Raw genomic sequence first — 16,118 nt, 5'->3', positions numbered from 1 at the left:
TCAATTATGCTAAATGTATTTATTTACTATTTTGGAGACTGTACAGCTGAGAATAGAACTACGAGTGGACAAATTACTTTATTTAGAATACTGGAAGGAAATATTTTTCTTGTTTTTTTCTCTTTGGGCTGTACTAAGGATTGAACTTTGCGGCAGGCAAACTGCAAGAACTCCAGTTCTGGCTCCGAGCCACGCCCCACCCTCCGAGCCACGCCCCCATCCTTCAAGCCACGCCCCCGGCCCCCTCTTGCTCTTATTCTTGGTTCTCTGTGTCACTGTTGCGAAATCTTATAGAACTCCTGTTTCCGGTTTTATTTTGTGACGTTACAAATCTACAAGAAAAACCTGAAGGCAAGAATAATGGGTACCTGAAAAGCCACACACGTGATTCATTACTATGACCATCTTGGTAGGCACACCCTCTCTGTTTTCCTCTCCTTTTTCCGGCTTGTTTCTTGCCATCTGTTATGCAATTTCTGTCTGTCCTAGTTTGCTTTCGGTTGTTGTGATAAAACATTGACCCAGAGAAGCTAAGAGGAAGAAAGGGTTTACTTCATCTTACAGCTTACGGTCCATATCAAGGAAAATCAAGATAGAAGCTGAAGAGGCCATGGAGGAATGCCACTTACTGGCTTGCTCCTCAGTTTGCTTAGTCTTCTTCCTTATATACACCTACTCAAAGGTCAATCTGCCCGCAGTGGGCTGGGTTCTCTCACATCAACCATTAGTTAAAACATAACAAAACAAAACAAAACCCACGCCCAACAGGCTTGCCCAGAGACAAATCTGTTGGAGTCATTTTCTCTATTAAGGTTCCCTCTTCCCAGATGACCTGAGCTTGTGTCAAGTTGACAGAAAACTAACCAGTACACTGTTTATGAATACACTCTCTCACATATCTATTATAAGCTCATTTATTGAGCATCTGAAGGCAGCACACATCATCATGCCTCCATCCTGAATACTTCTGCATGGCCATTGAAGAACAAGGACATTCTCTTAGCTTTATATAATGTTACCACCACAGTAAGACCCTGAAACAGACACAGTAGAGCCCACAATTTGAATTTGTCCCCATGGTCTCAAATCACCTTCATTCTGAGTCTTTATTCTTTTTCTGACCCTGGTTGAGTGTGGCTCTCAAGGCACAGACAGTGACTGGAAAGGATGCTATGTCCTGCCCAGAGCTTGCTTCTTCCAAGTGTGCATGCCAGCATGCAGTCATCAGCATTGACATGCCAGTGTACCAGGCCTCATCTTCCCTGATATGGGAACAGTTTGCCTGCCCACAGGTAGTTTTGACAACTCCCTCCCCTACTATCTTTGGCTCTTCTGCAGGGGGGTAGAAGCTGTGATTAGCCACCCTGCAGTAGATTGTCATTTGGTCCCCTACTTCACCCCACTGGGCCCCATGCACCTCCACCCACCTGTGGTTTTTGTGTCTCCAGATCTCAGTTCAGTTCATCTAGTTAATGTCCTCTCAACATAAGGGATGTAGCCACTGCCCTTTGCCTACAGCTGCTGTTTCTCTTGGTTCTCTTAGTTCTTCTGGGTCTACAACAGCAGTTCTCGACCTATGAGTCTCAACCCTTTGGGGAGTTGAAAGACCTTTCCATAGGGGTCGCATATTGATATCGTGCAAATTAGATATGTACATTATGACTCAAAACACAGTAGCAAAATAACAGTTATGAAGCAGCAATGAGAATAACTTTACAGTTGGGGGTCACCACAGCATGAGAACTATGTTAAAGGGTCGAAGCATTAGGAAGGTTGAAAACCACTGGTCTACATCTTTGAAAACTCCTGTTTTGGAGGATTTTCTTAAGGAGTGAGGAGAAAATAGCAAGGCTAGCTTGCCACGTGTTTTCTCTGAGGTATCTCTTTTTACTTGTGCTGGCAATTGGATCCAGGGCCTTGCACAAGCTAGGCAAGCCTTCTACCATTGAATCATGGCCCTGGATCCGTGCCTCTTTCCTTTCTAACCCTGAGACAAGGTCTTGCTAAATCACTTGAACTCACTGTGTGGCCCAAGCTGAACCTGTGGTCTTTTTTTTTTTTTTTTCCAGCCTCCAGAGTAGCTAACTAGCGGGCCTGCACCAGCAGTTCCCTTGCCTGTGGCACTTTATCAACGGACAATACATTACTCACTTGGGACGACTGAGAAGCTGCCATACACCAGGCCACTGAGATGTGATGGTGGCCACCAATCCAAGGATGGTCCTTGCTTTACAGAGATCACTGTCTGGGGCCTGGGAGTGCATGTTCCCTTACAAACTGTGATGGGCGTTCTACAGGAAGGTTCTAGTTTCTCTACTTACCTGGGGACCTGGCCTAGTCCAGAGGAGTAGAACTTATCTGTGGTATGTGAAGGATGGGAGTGGAGCAGGTAAAAGAGTGCTGTGGGCTTTGGGAACCAGCAGAGGACTGTGCAGGTGGGGGAAGAAGCACAGAGTACAAGGGCTGATGGTGTGTGGTAACATGGTCCAGGCTCTACATTAAGGACTGTGTCTTAGTACTCAGTGTCACTGAGGCCACTGGAGAGATTTGGAAGCATCAGCAGAGACCATGAGGTAGAGTGGCCTGAATGGGAGGCCGTGTGGACCCAGGGATGCAGGGGCAGGTAGTCATGGAGCTGACTAACAGGGGTGACTTCCAAGATATGGCAGGACCTAGAGAGTCGGGGAGGCAGGCGACATGAGGTTGACCTATGTCTTTGGTATGGAACTGGACAGGTGACAGTAAGAAAGGAATAGAAAATTCTAGACAATAACTAGGTTTAAGAATTACCAGAAAAAAATGACAGGTTTGGCCAGGTAATCCATGCCTGTAATCCCAGTATTTAGGAGGTGGGAGCAGGAGTTCAGGGTCATCCTCAGCAACCTAGTAAACTTAAGGCAGCCTGGGCTACATGAGACTCTGTATTAAAAACACATTAAAAAAGACCCTATTTGTCATCAATAGGAGAAATACAATCAGTCTGTGATGGAAGCAAAGTTGGACAGCTAAGGCTATATATAACCCCATAAGAGCCAGACAGAGCAAAAAGAACATGAATCATGATTCTGGAAAATAGGCTAAGGATCAACAACAACAGAGCTGCTGATCAACCAAAGGTACAGCTGATAAATTCCCAATTCTAGTCTTGAGAGAACAGCATGAAAGAGGAGGCTCTTGAAGGTGTTTCTCCTTTGCAAACTGGAAACTGTTTCCTAGGAAAGTTGTCTTTCTGCAGAGCTGTGTCATCCAGGATGACCACACGGGGGCACTGAGTTGGTGTCCAATACTGGTGGGTGCACTTCACTGCCCCTGTATGGCTATGCAGGCAGGCTGGCTACTAAACAAAGGTAGGCTATTGCTTTGGTAAGAGGCAGCTAGTGAGGGGCTGTGTTGTGAGCAGGACCTCTCGGTACCTGTCCATCACTCTCACATCTCCAGCCCCTATTGCAGACCTACTCTTTGTAGAGCTACAGATGAAAACTAGAGAGCTTGACAAGATGGCTTTATGAAAATGGAGCGACGATTTGGAGAGATGGGACCAGGTTAGGAGACCATGTACATGGTCAGGCTCTGTCACCATTCTTGGGACTAAAAGACAGGCAGGGAATAGTGGCTCTGGAGCCGAGTGAAAACCAGAACCAGGGAAGAAGTAAAAGAAAACAGAGACAGCTAGAAAGATGATATCATAGCAAACAGGAAGCAGAGAAAAAAATATCCTAGCCTTTCTCTCACTTTACTTCTTCTCTCCTAGGTTTCAAGTCTACTTAGGAACCAAAAGGCAGAGGAGCCTGGGCCACAGTATCTGCAGGGTTCAGTTTTATAGCCAAGATCAAGGAGGATGCGATAAGCTAGGGAAGGGTGCTGCTGATGGTGGAGAACCACCCATGTACTGGTTACTTTCCTAATTGCTGCAACAAAATAGCCAAGAAAGGGGAGGAATTACCTTGAGTCCTAGTTTAAGGACAGATTTCATCACTCAGGGAAGGAATGGCAGAAGGAGAAGAAGGCTGCTGGTCACATTGTGTCCACAGTCAGGAAACAGGTGAATGCTGGTGCTTAGCCCACTTTCTCCTTTTGATTCAGCCTAGGACCTCGGCCTAGGGAATGGTGCCACCCACTTTGAGGGCTGGCTTTCTCATCTCAACCCAGTCTAGATCCTGTCATTTTGCCAATCAATGTTAGCCATAACAACTTCTAAACTGCCCTCTTCATCTTCTGCTGCCCTTGCTGATGACTGGGAGATGTCTCCCAGAGTTTAGCCTGCATCTGGGGCTCTGCTCAGCCCAATCCCAGCCTATGCACACTGATCTTCCAGGGAGATTCACAGACACCCATGCTCAAAACAAGCACAGAAAGTCTCCTAAGGCCAAATACACATGGCTTTTGGATTCCCCACCATTTGGCTGCATTATATGCACCATTGCTTCTGTCTATCACTGAGGAGAGCGGGGAGATGTCTGGCCTGTCCTTGCTTTCCAGGATGACCTTGTATAGTGCTGATTACAGTGTATATACTCACAAAGATTTGTGAATGTCACTTCTTTCTTCACTCTGGTTCAGCCAAGCTTAATCTTTGGCTTGTGACTGGAACCCTGAACTGAAGAACCTGTCACTGCTCATGGGTTTCCCACTCCAAAAGGTTCAGTGGGCCCTGACAGTAAAAGGATGAGCATATGCTGTGAACACTGGGGAAGTCTCTCCAGACAAGAAGAGGGAGGAGATTTGAGGCTGTCTGTGCCAGCTGGAGAAAAACCCAAATAATGGGAAAGAGGAGATGCCACGGAAGCCCCAGGTATATTGAATCAAGTTCAAGTCAGAGTAGGCAGGCTGGGGTTAGACTCAGATATGTAGAGGTTCCCAATAGAGGCCAGGGAGCTGGAACCCTAAGCCTGGTTTCTGCAAGCATCATCCCCGTGGAGAGTCAGGACTGAAATCGATCTCCTAGCCCTGGAGAGGCAACAGCAAGGGTGGTTGAGGGCTGGTCTGTGCTCAGCAATGGTGGACAGACAGGCCTGAGGAGAGACAAGCATCACTGGCTTAGATGGCTTCAGTCAGGCCCCTATTAGGGCTTTCTGATGCTGGAGGGGGCCCTGTACCCTCAGGACTCTCTCTACTTGTCATCAGCGAGGTCTCACCTTCTTTCTTTCCCAGCTCATTCTTTTTTGACAAAGAAACTTTATTGGCTCATAGGTAGAAAGGCAACAGAAACACCAGTCTGTGCATTCTGATTAAAATCAAGAGTTCTGGAACCAGGTTTGATTCATGTGCTCATTCTAGACCTTGCATGAACTGAAGAACCTGTCACTGCTCATGGGTTTCCTACTCCAAAAGGTTCAGTGGGCCCTGACAGTAAAAGGATGAGCATATGCAGCATGATGCTTTAATGGGTTAGAGTTGGATGGCGGAGTACAGCTACCTCCACCTAAGACAATACAGAAGGAGAGTGGAGGTTATTGCTGGAAAGCCATGGAAGATGATGGTCTCAGAACTTCCAGTCCCAGGTGTCCCTCTCTGCGGCCTCCTTGGATCCCTCTGCCTCTAACTCCTACAACCTCCTTAAATTCAGATCTTGTCCCTTTAAGGAGGAATCATCCAGGTAACTTATTTAGATAATAATTACTCCTGGACACTCAAAGAGTAAGGTCACTGGGCTTTTCAGAGCTCAGAAGGGGAGATATATACATACAAATCAGTTAGCACCATCTGCTTTTTCAGGGGTCTGATGCCTGAGAATGAAAATTTGGAGTTTCACAGTTGTGTTGAGGAGAACACATGAAGGCAACCCGGCAGGTCTGGGCTTCCCAGTTAGAGATCTTATTGGGATCTTAACAGATCTTCCCCAGCGCTATTGTTCTCCACTGTTAGACTCCAAGGCTTCCCTCTTCCAAGTCAGGTGCAGGACCAAGTATCAAGCCTCAGGAGATGGGACATTTTATGCAATTTTACTTCCCATAATGCAAAGCTTAATTAAAGTGCCCCCCCAGGGGATGATGGGAGAACTACTCTGCCTACCTCAAGGGTGGTTCCATGAAAATGTGGAACCATCTGTCAGGCTGTGAGCCCTTGAGAACAGGGGCTCTTTAGCACCTCACACACTTTGGTGTATCATGTGTAGACAGCTCTACCACCAAGTTGGCACCCATTGCAGCTTTGTTGCATTCTTGCCTGGCTCTTAAGTGACTGCAAGGCATTCATCATACCTTACAGGCTTTGCTGTGTTTTCTTAAAAACAAAATCCTTAAATTTTGCTTCTGACCACAAATAGAAATATATGTTAATTATAGAAATTTGAAAAAACCCAATGCAGCAAAAAGAAACAATTATAAAATATTTATGTAATTTCCATTAGCCTGTGCATATAGGTTTTTTTTTAAAGACCACTTTATATAAGTATCTACCTTTCTTTTGAAGTATATTTTCCTGTACCATTCTTTCATATCCTTCAGGCCTGACTGCCCTGATTTCAGTTGTATTTAAATTATGTCTCATCTCCACCCCATAGCGAGTACTGTAATGAGGATACTTAGGGAGAAATCTGTGCTGGTGCATGGCTGTTTTCTTGAGGTACATTTGCAGAGGTAGAACTATTGGACCATTCACTATGGGTGTCCTTACAGCTTTGGAGGGCTGTTGCTACTACTTTACCCTTTGATGCTAACTGTTGTTTCTTAATTCTTAGTTCTGGTACCAGAGCTGGCAGCACCACAAAACACTGAGTGGCTCTGGGAGACAGACATGCCAAGCACTGACCTTGAGAGATGAGGCTCCCAGCAATCGTGTTCTTTGCTCAGTACAAACGAGCCTGCCTTCTAGGACTTGGCCCTTTCCACTGGTTGTCTAAATATCTTGTGTGTGTGTGTGTGTGTGTGTGTGTGTGTGTGTCTGTGTGTGTCTTCCTTGTTCCCTTCAGACAGGGTCTCTCATTAAACCAGAAGCTCAGGGTCTCAACCAGGCTAGTGCCAGGGGATCTACCTATATACAACCCCTCCAAAGCTAGGATTTCAGGCATATATGACCAGCGGTTTTTTGTGTGGATGCTGGGGATCCAAACTCAGGTCCTCATCATGCATACAACCCCAAGCAAGCACTGTTATTCATTGAACCGTCTCACTAGTCCTAAGCATCCCTATTAACGTTGAGGTGAACTTGGTTCCCACCTCTTTTGTATGTATATGTGTATGTGTGTGTGTTGGCGAGGTTGCATGTGTGTGTGTGTGCATTTGTGTGGATGCCAGAGGTCATCCTTGAGTACCTTTCTTTCCTTAAGCATCATTCACTGTTTTGTTTTTGTTTTTTTGTTTTTTCTGGGACAGAGTTTCTCACTGGCCAGGAACTCACTGAAGTAGGCTAGGCTGACTGGCCAGTGAGCCCCAGAGATCTGCCTGTCTCTGCTTCCCCAGCGCTGGGGTTCTAAGTTTCATCATGCCTGGAATTTTTAACATATGTTCTGGAGTCTGAACTTGGGTTCTAGATTTCCTGCCTGAGCCACATCCCCAGCCCCCTTGTGCCCCACCTCGAGACTCTGATGACTGAATCTGTTAGTGTTGTGTATCTTTGTTTCTTGGCTCAGCTTTCCTTCTGCATCTCTTAGGGAGAGACTACAGGCCAGAATACCCTCTTCTGAGAGCAAGCCCATCTCTCTAGAGACCTTGCCATTTGGATCTAGTCCAAACAGGAGGACGATTTCACCTTCACAGCAGCCAGGCCTCTAGAATGGCCATAGGGATGTTCCTGGAAAGTGAGCTGAAGTGCTTTAGCAAGACATCTTAATTTTATTTTATTTTTAAACAGAGAACTGACCATTTGTGGCCTTTTCAGATATCAGCAATAACTGGCCAAAGATGGAGATATTTGCTGGAACATTCCCTGGACTATCCAGGCAAAAGTCACAATTGCTCTGGCCAATGAGAATGAGGGCTAATTTGCTCTGAGGCCCTAATTGGCTGATGGTGTAATTACGTGCGTACTATCTTAAGGCTGTGTTTCTAGCCCCAGCTTGGCAGGCTTTCTAGAGGCATCTGGCGGCAATGATCAACGCCTCTTTTTTTCAAGGAGGCTCACAATCGATTCATCCATGGACCGCAAGGACAGACTCATTTAGTAGGGCCAACATGTTTCAAAGAAAAGTATATTTTCATTAACTAGCCTCAAAGCAGTAATTATATGTTCAGAGAACACAGTAAAATTTTATTTCTAAATATTTGGCAGCAAAAGGTTGAAGGCGGTGTGTGTCCAACATGTCGCATGTGTTTTAAATAAACCCAGCATCTTCCCCTCCAAAAGGAAGCAGGATATACAATCATGTAGACTTTTGAAATTTAATTTTTAGCAACAGGATGTGTTTCTAAATACCACTCACATATCAAAAAGAGAATGTGTAAAGGCTTTAAAAATGTTATCAAAGCAATTGCAAAGCAAATGAGGCGCCTTTAATTTTTTCCCTCTCCTGCCTCCCCCATCCCCTTTTCTCCTAATCGTAGTGGTGTCTGAACACAAAACTAATCTCCACCGAGAATCAAAAGCGACAGTGGTGTCTTTGCCTGAGATCCTGCTGAACTTGGATGCCCCCGATCGGATTCACAGTTTATAATCACAGTTATCACAGAACCATTAAAAGCCTATTAACTTGAATTCCCACAATTCCTTGAGGGCAAGGGCAGAGAGAGAGAGAGAAGAGAGAGAGAGAGAGAGAGAGAGAGAGAGAGAGAGAGAGAGAGAGAGAGGAGAGAGAGAGAGAGAGAGAGAGAGAGAGAGAGAGAGAGAGAGAGAGAGAGAGAGAAAGAGAGGAGAGAGAGAGAAAGAGAGGAGAGAGAGAGGGAGAGAGAGAAAGGAGAGAGGGAGAGAGAGAAGAGAGAGGGAGAGAGAGAGGAGAGGGAGAGAGAGGAGAGAGGGAGAGAGAGAGGAGAGAGGGAGCGAGTGAGCAAATAAAACCAACTTGAATGTAAATGTAACACAACACTAGAGAGGAGAGAGTCTCTTAATTATGCCAGCCAAGGAAGGAGACTCGTGGATGTCTCTACGCAGGCAGATGGCTGAATGAAAAAAAAAATGCCACACAAAGTCTTAGGCGCAGGGGTTGCCACAAAAATGAATTTTCTGGGAAGAGGCTGGTACAGTGTTGGGGAATGGGGGCGGTATGCCGTGTTCAGACTTCTCAGGAGAGGAATGGGTAGGGAATTTGTTAGAATGCGTATCTACTGGTTAGCTTGGCTGAACAAACACATTTCAGTGGCTGACGAAATCAGCCTGAAAAAGAATGTTCACCATATTCGGTGGAAGCAAAAGCCCAGAAGAGATTCAAGCTATTGTCATGTGAGAAATTTGATTTCTTGTTTCTCCACCCTCCAGTGCCTTCGCTGACATCACCCCTAACAATGCTATTATGGGCCACCCCGTAAGACAGTGCAGTCAATAAGGTGTCTTGTGCCTAGAGATAAAACAGAGAGATCTTATCTCGCCAAGAACAATTAGACACATCAAATTACTTCCTAAAAACCATACTGCAGTGAACCGGGTGCATACCGATGCCAGAGTCTGATCCCCAGCATCCCAGCTGCTCAAGGGAAGCAAAGATGCTCATCCTGCTGGGTTCGCCACACCCCACATCCCCAGTACATTTGGCTCCAGCCCTCATCTTGCATGTATAAAGGAATATTGGAATCATCTGAGGGACTGCACATTCTCACTGCTGTAAATACTGAATGCCAATCAACTGAATGCCAGCCTCACCTTAAAGGAGTTCTTCCCGCATGGATTACCCACGCTCACTGCCCAGCTTGATCTCATTCCTTCAGTGGATGAAGCAAATGACTCAGCCCAGAGGGAGCGGGTTATTGACTAAGTGCTTAATTAGGCGCACATCCCAGATGTGGTCATTCTTGTACACTCAGAACGACTGGACCGTGGTGTGGTAAAACCATGAATCCGGCTAACTCTCATTTGCTTGAGCCACAGTGGAATCAATGGGGCAGCAATCTAAATTAAACATTAACACAGCCATACTGCAGCATGTTTATGTAACTGTGCAACGAAGCAGCATGCATTGTAGGACCCTTCGGGGAAGCGTGGTACTGACTTTCTGATATCCCTGTTGGGCAATCTGGAAGGTTATTTATTTATTTTTTTTCGTTAGAGAGTACCTGAGAACCTGCATTTCTGATGAACTCTGGGTAATCCCAATGTTGTTGGTTCAATCTCCACAATAGATGCAGAAGGCCCAAATGAGGGAGGGCAAACCCCACGGCTGATAGTTGGGTGACAGGACATATTGGGATCCAGCAGGGGGTGCGGTGTCTGGGTCTTCTTCATTGTTCCCCAAGCTGAATAGCAGGTGGCTCAAGTGCAGCAGCCCGCACAATACATCTTAGCTCCCTGTCTACTTGCTGTCTGCCATCTGAGGCTCATGCTCTGGGCAAAAAATACCTCGGAATGTGAAGAAAGGGCAAAGGCAAGAAAGGACAAATTTGTGGTCATCCACACGATTAACTCAGTTGATGAACCCCGTGTCCCCGTGGAGCTGCAGAGCGAGGCTAAGAGCCAGAATTCAGCCCAAGTCTGTCTTTTATGACTTTGTCTTATTATCTTTGTAACAAGGCTCTTTTATTAGCTCACGATTTCCTGCCAACTTGATGAAATCTCCATTATGTTTTATAGGACGAAATAAGAGGATCAGGTGGTTTTTTTTAAAGTCTTCTGTTTAGAGACCCTGCCTCCCGGGCTTCCCCCTCTGTGCCTCTGTGGGGTGGGAATGAACTTCTTGCCATGTTCCAAGCCACTATTTATTTTCCTTTTAGCTGAAAATAGATATTTATTTTGCTGATTTGTTTCAAAATTCTGGGGCTGCTGTTTTCCATCTTTGAGCTCTGTTGTGAGTCACACACATTATTACCGCTGTCATTTACTCTGAATTTTTGGAGAGCTATCCCATTTGATCTGTGGAGACAAAAGCAGCTGTTGTGGCACACGCCTGTAATCCCAGCATTTAGAAGGATGAGACAAGGATTAGAAGTTCAAAGTCATCCTCAGCTGTAGAGAAAGTTTGAGGCCAACCTGGGATACACCGTACCTTATCTAAACAAAATCAGCCAACCAACCAACCAAAAAACTAACCAACAATGCAGCAAGCAAGCATCTCTCTTTGGAGAGGTGAAGCAAGCTGGAGCATGATGCTTTCATTTCATCTCATCTAACACTGAGCTAGAGAATCAGAGGAGTAGTAGACACTCCCACCTGGGCATCTTAAGGGAAGGCTTCTTCCTCTCCGTGGGAGGGGAGGGAATGCCTTTGAGGCTTGTGGCTGGCTCAGTGGGCAAAGTGTTTGTTGTGCAAGTATGAGGACCTGAGTTCAGATTCCCAGAATTCACATAAAACTTGGGAATGGTGGCTCACACACGTAGCTTCAGTGCTGGAGGAAGGGGTGGGAACAGGACTCTACTTGGTACTCCTGGCCAGGCAATCTAGTTGAAATGGCAAGCTCCAGACTCAACAAGAGACCCTGTCACAGAAAAAAAAAAAAAAGGACAGCGATAGAAGACACCAGAAGTAGACCTCTATTCCTCCATTCCCCTCGAATGTGCATACTAACACACACGTACACACCAATGTGCATACACAAATGCACATACACATAAATAGTTGCACATATAGACACAAAAATACCTTCCCTCAAAAAGCTAGAGCTCATTTTGTTGCTGTTGCCTATTCTTTTCTGTGTGTGAGTTCATGTTTGTGTGTATGTGGGGGGTACACGTGTGTGGGAGTATACAAGCATATGTGTGTTCATGTATGTAGAAGCTGGTGGACAACCTTGGATGTCATTCTTCAGGCATTATTTACTGTATTTTGAGTCAGGGTCTCTCTCTAGCCTGAAACTTATCACTGGGTGTGACTGATTGGCCACTGACAGCCAGGTATCTGGGATCATAAGCATGCCGGCATTCACAGCTTTCAAAAATATGGGTTTTAGAAATTGATTTCTGGTTTTCCTACTTGTAAGGCAAGCACTTTACAGATTTAATCATCTCTCCAGTTCAACTCACATGTTCTCACATCTCTGTCTCCCATTGACCTTGGTCAGCTGGTCAAGGTCATAGAGGACAAGGTGCCTGTTTGTAGCTCTCAGAACTACCTGGATGACCAGCCTCTCTGCCTTCTCACTCAGTCTCTGATCCAACCCATGCATGGCCTTCTCCAAACAAAAAAAAAGAGAGTTCTTCTGTTCTTTAGTGAAAGAAACCTGGACATCAGGCCTCCAGCAGGCTGCCCATCTGCCTGAGCTATTTTCTCCCTCTTCCCTGAGCTCACAGAAGTCAGTCTTTATTTCCTTATCACCTTCCAGATTCATTTAGGCTTCTCTGCCAGATAGTCTCAGGGAACCTGTACCTCTCATGGTTATAACCAGCTACCTGTGCAGTAAGGTCTGTCTCTCCATCAGCCAGCCAGCTTTATGAGAGCCGAGACAGCATCTACAGCATCTATAACTGCACATCTGGTGCACAACAGGTCCCAGAAAGACTTTTTTTTGGAAAGCTCTTAAAACAAGTATTAGTGATGGGCATGGTAGTGCATGTTCGTGACCCCAGACTTGGGAGGAGGAGGTGGAGGTGGAGAGGACCAAATCATCCTCTAAAACATGGAATAACCTCCAGAGCTAGACACACTTGGCAGAGATGAGCACATGGGCCTTCTACAGACTCTTGACTGCTTTAGATGGAGACTATCTGAACTGCAGAGCCCACCAAAGCTATTGTGTGAAAAAACACAAAGGGTGAAACCATTTGCTATGGATATTGAAGAAAGTTCAATGAAAATAATGTGGATTACTTGGGGTTAGGGGACACTGGTCCTTGGATATGTTGCTGAAACCATGTTTGTTGTTTAATGAGAATGGATGTTGGTGAGTCCACCAACGGTAGGAGTCCACAGTGGATTTGCAGTAATATCTGTACAAGGATAAATTTTTCCTTAAGTGAAGACATACTTTTGTTTGTTTGCTTGTTGTTTTATTTTTTGAGACATGGTTTCTCTGTGTAGTCCTGGCTGCCCTGGACCTCACTCTGTAGACCTAGAACTTGCAGAGATCTGCCTGCCTCTGCTTCCCAAATGCTGGGATTAAAGGTGTGCACCACCACTGACCAGTTTATAAAGACATACTTTTGCAGAACTTCTATCTTTCTGTCTAGCAAGTTGAAGACCACAACTGAATGATCCTGCTTAAAGCTTCCATAAAAAGTGGCATTGGCACATCTGGGTTCAGTGTAGTTCTATTACATATCGGCTGTGCAACCAAGTTGAGCCACTTCATTTCTCTGAGGTGCCACTTCCCTCCTGCCAATGGAGACAGTTGCTAACACCTGCTTCAGCTTCTATGAATGTCCCACCAGTCTTTACAGGGAGACTGATGGTACATTAGAAGACAGAGGAGGCAGGGACAGGGAGATAGCTTAGTGAGCTCCTTGAGCAAGCATGAGGCCCTGAGTTCAGATGCATAGCACTCATGTAAAAGTCAGATACTGTGATGGGCATCTAACTGTAACTCCAGCACCAGGGAAGTGGAAGCTGGCAAATCCTAGAGACTTTCTGGACAGTAGTCTAGCCAAAACCAGTGAGCTTCAGGTTTAGTGAGAGACCTTGTCTCAAAAAACAGGGGAGCAAATGATAGAGGAAGACGCCTGACATTGACCTCTGACCTCCATATGTGAATACACATGTGTATGCACACACACACACACACACACACACACACACACACACGTACCCAGACAGAGACAAAAAGAGAGGGCAGACATACAGCTTACAGCTTACTTAAGTCTCTTCTAAGAGCTGTGGCCCAGCAGCATCACAGAATCGACAAGGAAGCATACAGATTGCAGGAGCAGCAGTACCAGGAGGCCTGATACACCTGGAAGCCAATGGAAGTCCTTCACAGGGAGAGCTGAGGTTGTGGGGATAGAGCCATGGATGCTGGTAGAGATGCTTAGCCGCTTCCAGTTCATGGCTTTCTAGGGAAGGAGGCTGGAAGCTCAGCAATTTGACTCAGTGGTATATTAGAGACTCATACACAGCTTTTCTTTATCCTGTGTTCAGTGATATTAGTAGCTCGAAACCCACCACAGCAGAAACTCTCAGAGCACAGACATTAGCAAAGCCCAGCCCACAAGTCAGGTTGCTATTCTCCCAGAGAGCTGGGTGTCATGTATCACAGCAGCACACTCCTCCTTGCACCCAATGCCTCCTGCCTTTCCAGTCCCCATCAGGGCTTCCCTTCTGGATGAATTAAGCCAGACACAAACACTGGGAGACTAGGTTATGCAGGTTTTACACATCAGACCCCAGGGTGCACAGCAAGGTGGGATGGAAAACGAATTGGTAGTGGGCTAGGCATGCATAGATAGAAAATAATCAGCACAACTCATTGGTATGACGTAGAAGTCATTTAAGTAACGGCAAACATGAAAGCACTAAGCAGATGTGGAAGTATGTGCATTGTGTCCATTCTTAACTTTCTGATGTGCTTTTGAGTTACCGAGTATTTCCTGGGGCCCATGACCACGGTGCGCAGGGAGAGGTGGCAAGCATCTTCCTCTTCTGCCACACCTATACTATAAAGAACGACAGCACCTCTCACCCCCCAATCAGGATCCAAGAAAGTCCAAATTCGAGATTAGGATGGCAGTGCTGCTTGACCTTGGGACTCTGATAGAACTTTGAGCTACAGCCTTACAGCACCACCAAGCCCGACTCATAGTCTCTTGTACAGAAACGTGTGTGGTCACATTGAAAAGGTTGGAGAGCCCACTCAGAGTTGGTACAGAATACACCCTGACACCAATTATCAGCTCAAAGGAGATTTAGTACCCCAGAGAGGCAAGCAGGAAGGGGGCACTGCCTCTGGATCAGGCGGAGGCAGACAGGAAGCAGCAGCAGCAAGTGGTTTGGTTTTGTTTGGTTTTGTTTTTGCAGGATGGTTTTTTTTTTTTTTTTGGTATTTTCGAGACAGGGTTTCTCTGTGTAGCGCTGGCTGTCCTGGAACTCACTCTGTAGACCAGGCTGGCCTCGAACTCAGAAATCCACCTGCCTCTGCCTCCCAAGTGCTGGGATTAAAGGCGTGTGCCACCACCGCCCGGCTGCAGGATGGGTTTTTAAGGAGAAAAAACATGGAGTTTGTGCTAGGGTCAGTTGATAAGATCTGATTGGACAAGTTAGCCATGGTAGCCAAACAATGAATTTTGATGACTGGCCCTTGGTGTTTTGTCTCAGGAATGAGTCAGTGGCCAAATAAGGAGATAGACCTTGGGGGCTAGCTTTAGGAATGTTGTAACCTGTTCAGCAAGGGAGAAAGAAGGGCAAAACCTGTTGGCACTGCTTGGGCCTGTTAGAGCCTTTCACACATATTTCAGTTCTGGGCCATGAGAGGAAGTGTAATGGTGGCTGCCAAGGTCGTTTCTTAGACCACTGAGACCAGGGCTGGGATTAGGCCAAGGGAACACAAGGCCCCAGTTCCTTCTTTTCATCACGCACTGTGCTACTGGAGTCAGATACTATGTACAGGGACCATGAGATGACAGCTACCTCCTGGGACTGGTCAACTTGGGGATAAGCAGGAGGGAGTCCTGTATCCCAGGACCAGACTTCAAGACAGCTGCCACACTGACCCAGGACTCAGCTTCAGATGTGGTCCTCTTTTTCTCCTTAGCCTTTGGCTCTTGTGTCCCCGCTGCAGCAAGACTGTGATACCTCAGGGGTCATACCCAGGGACCCATGTTGAGAGTCTCTAAGTGCTGGCAAGAGGGTAAGGTCTCTCATCACTGACATGGCAACTTTTGTTAGGACCAGAGAGGAGGTAGTTTGGGGAGGTGGGAGATGAAGACAATTTCTCAATGCAAAGGAATCATCCTGTGGATGTCCACTCTCATCTTCACGTGGAACAGCCAAGAGAACTGACTGGTGGCATCCAACAAAGAAGAAAAAACAGAAACCTCGCACCACTCACTCAGCGGGAGACAGGCAGTCTGTGTCTTGACCCAGGGACAGAGTCCAGATTTCAGAAGCTCCCTTTGCAGCCCCAGAGTGGCAGGCAGCCATTAGCCGTGCCGAGGATTTCTAGAGGGGGCCCATGA

The 16,118-nt window shown here is 46.3% G+C and overlaps 1 long non-coding RNA gene across 2 annotated transcripts; it reads left to right on the top strand.

Moving 5' to 3' along the window:
- Nucleotides 1–290: 290 nt before the first annotated feature.
- Nucleotides 291–9,999, top strand: LOC116103118. 2 transcript variants are annotated; one of them, XR_004123394.1, is made up of 4 exons: nt 291–409; nt 2,070–2,363; nt 2,965–3,116; nt 9,349–9,999. It is a non-coding gene; the product is annotated as an uncharacterized LOC116103118 (long non-coding RNA). The 2 variants fall into 2 exon arrangements; XR_004123395.1 differs by lacking the exon at nt 9,349–9,999 and adding an exon at nt 8,481–8,644.
- The last annotated feature ends 6,119 nt before the right edge of the window (nt 10,000–16,118 follow it).

This window comes from Mastomys coucha, unplaced genomic scaffold (assembly GCF_008632895.1).
Source record: "Mastomys coucha isolate ucsf_1 unplaced genomic scaffold, UCSF_Mcou_1 pScaffold21, whole genome shotgun sequence".
NCBI lineage: Eukaryota > Metazoa > Chordata > Mammalia > Rodentia > Muridae > Mastomys > Mastomys coucha.
The sequence above is the reverse complement of the archived record's forward strand: the minus strand, read 5'-3'. Positions and strand labels throughout refer to the sequence as shown.